Here is a 3072-nt window from a genome sequence, read left to right on the forward strand (position 1 = left end):
AAAATGTACGTTTCAGGGAGTTCCCTGGTGGTCTAGTGGTTAGGACTCAGCGCTTCCACTGCGGTGGCCCGGGTTTAATCCGTGGTCGGGGAACTGAAATCCTGCAAGCCACGCAGCGCGTGGGCAAAAGATAAATAAATAAAATAAAATTGTTCAAAATATTAAAAAATAAAGTGTACGTTTCAATGGTTTGTAATATATTCACAGAGTTGTACAACTATCACCAGAATCTAATTCTACATCTTTTTCTCATCCCCAAAAGAAACCCTGTGCCTATTAGCATAATTGCCCAACCACCACTCATTTCACCAGACCCAGGCAAACACGAATTACTTTCTGTCTATAGATTTGTCTATTCTGGACATTTTATGGTTATAAAAATCATAATGTATATGTATATATATATATATATATATATATATAATTTTTTTTTTTAATGACTGGTTTCTTTCTTTGAGCATCCGTGTGTGAAAACGCATTCATGGATGTGTTTTCATTCATGTTGTAGCATGTATCAGTTCTGATTGCTTTTTATAGATGAAAATACTCCATTGTATGGATATGCCACATTATATTTACCCATTCGCCAATTGATAAACATTTTGGGTTGTTTCCACTTTTGCCTATTGTAAAGAACACTGCCATCGCCACCCCACCCTGCTTAAAACTGTTCCATGGCTCTCTTGGAGGAAGACGCGGTCTCCGCTGCAGCGGAGCCTCGGGCCACGCGCTCCTGCTCCTGACGCACCACTGTTCGCTCTCGCCGAGGAACAAGTCGGTCCGCAGCTATGGCTTTTAAAGATACCGGAAAGCCCGAGGTGGCGATTCACCGGATTAAATCACCCTCCCCAGCCGCAGCTTGAAGTCTTTGCAGAGGGTATGTGCTGACGTGATCAGAGGCGCGAAGGAAAAGAATCTCAAAGCGAAAGGACCGGTTCGGATGCCTACCAAGACTCAGAATAACTACAAGGAAAACTCCTTGTGGTGAAGGTTCTAAGACTCGGGATTGTTTCCAGATGAGGATCCACAAGTGACTCATTGACCTGCACAGTCCTTCTGAGATCGTCAGGCAGATCACTTCCATCGGTATTGAGCCAGGAGTCGAGGTTGAAGTCACCATTGCAGATGCTTAAATCAACATTTTAAATAAATTGATAATCAGTTGTTAAAAAAAACTATTCAATGCCTTCGCTTTTTTCTATTTATTTATTTTGGCTGCTCTGGGTCTTCGTTGCTGCGCGGGCTACTCTTCGTTGGGGTGAGCAGGCTTCTCGTTGTGGTGGCTTCTCGTTGCGGAGCATGGGCTCTAGGCTCACGGGCTCAGTAGTTGTGGGTCGCAGGCTCTAGAGCACAGGCTCAGTAGTTGTGGCGCACGGGCTTAGCTGCTCTGCGGCACGTGGGATCTTCTGGGACCGGGGATCGAACCCGTGTCCCCTGCATCGGCAGCCGGATTCTTAATCACTGTGCCACCAGGGAAGTCCCCCATTATTTTTAAGATAACGTTCAAAACACTATATATGGTTTTCGGTGCTCAGCAAGTTTTGGCCCCAGTGATTGCTCCAGCCTGGTTTTGAACTCTTCCTATTGTTCTCTGTGCTCCATCCATACCATCATTCTCTCACTTCTTCAAAATTGCCACCTCCAGGTTTTTGTGTCCTTCCCTCTTCCTAGAGACCACCACCTCTTTATCCACACACCTCTTCCCTCCCCTGCTTAGTAATTCCAAATTCTTATCTGAATTCAAATATTTTCTCAGAGAAGAATTTTCTGAAATTGATTTCCTTATCCCCTTTCCCACCCTACCCCTCAGCTGGGGTAGGTTCTCTGTTTTATTTTCTCAGCTCCTTATTCTTTTTTCTCAAAACATTTATCTCAATTTATAATTATGCATATATTTTTATGACCATTTAATTGATGTTTATTTCCTCTGGTAAATAGGTTTTGAAATTGGTTTTGCCCCTATTGCATGTTTAACAATAAACATAGTACCTTGCCATTAGTAGATAATAAATATATCCTGGCTGACAATATGAATAAAGAAAGAACACCAGATTTCTGGCTTGGATAACTGATTGATCATGAGGTCATTAATTAAGTTAAGGAATGCAAGATGAGAAATATTCCTGAATAGGGCCAGGAAAAGAGAAGTTAAGTGCTAAGAAAGTTGCAGTTGAGGAAGTCCCAGTGAGGAAGGCCAGCAGGCAGTTGGACTATGAATTTAGAGCCATGGAAAGAGATCTGGAATGGAGACAGATTTGGAAGTTTTCAGCAAATAGCTTTTTGGTTAAGATCTTGGGAGCGACTGAGCTTGCCCAGGAAGAACATGTAGCATAAAAAGGAAAGAGGGCAGGAGACTAAACTCTAGAGACACACGTATTGAGAAACAGGCAAAAGAAGACTTAGAATAAAGTTTGAAATGAAATATCAAAGACATGGGAGAAGAACCCTGCCAAATGCTTCAGAGGAAAGCTCTGAGTTTGATCATTTGGGTAAGGTGATGATCATCAGATCTTTCCATTTTAAGGGATTTCTTTTTTTAATTAAAAAAATTTTTTTTAATCTCTTTATTGGAGTATAATTGCTTTACATTGTTGTGTTGCTGCTATATAACAAAGTGAATCAGCTATACGTATACATATATCCCCATATAAAAATATGGAATGGTTCACGAATTTGCATGTCATCCTCGCTCAGGGGCCATGCTAATCTTCTCTGTATCGTTACAATTTTAGTATATGTGCTGCCGAAGCGAGCACTTAAGGGATTTTTGAGCATCCTGTTTCTCAACTTTTCATCTAATGGTTTTAGCATCCGTTTATGATCCTTGACTGAATCAATTATCTCAGTCTGGATTGCTGAATGGTGATTTTTTAAAAATTCCATCATCCCCCTGCCCCTGCCCTGCCCCCTGCTTTCTTCTTCTAAATTCCTGTGTTGCTCTCAGGGAAAGTTTCCCTGGGCACCTCCCTCTTCTACTAGCCCATTGCTGGGATATTTCACCCATGGGCTGTGAACAGCAAAAGGCTCTTTCATGAGAAGGTTGTAAGGGAATGGAGAATGTGCTGGGAGGGA

The 3072-nt window shown here is 42.0% G+C and overlaps 1 non-coding gene and 1 pseudogene across 1 annotated transcript; one reads left to right on the plus strand and one right to left on the minus strand.

Annotated features, from left to right (window-relative positions):
* Positions 1–788: 788 nt before the first annotated feature.
* LOC132365331 (small ribosomal subunit protein uS10-like) lies at positions 789–1133 on the plus strand (annotated as a pseudogene).
* Positions 1134–2649: 1516 nt separating this feature from the next.
* LOC132365649 (U6 spliceosomal RNA) lies at positions 2650–2756 on the minus strand. Its single transcript, XR_009503172.1, has one exon. It is a non-coding gene; the product is annotated as a U6 spliceosomal RNA (small nuclear RNA).
* Between the last annotated feature and the right edge of the window lie 316 nt (positions 2757–3072).

This window comes from Balaenoptera ricei, chromosome 4 (assembly GCF_028023285.1).
Source record: "Balaenoptera ricei isolate mBalRic1 chromosome 4, mBalRic1.hap2, whole genome shotgun sequence".
Classification (NCBI taxonomy): domain Eukaryota; kingdom Metazoa; phylum Chordata; class Mammalia; order Artiodactyla; family Balaenopteridae; genus Balaenoptera; species Balaenoptera ricei.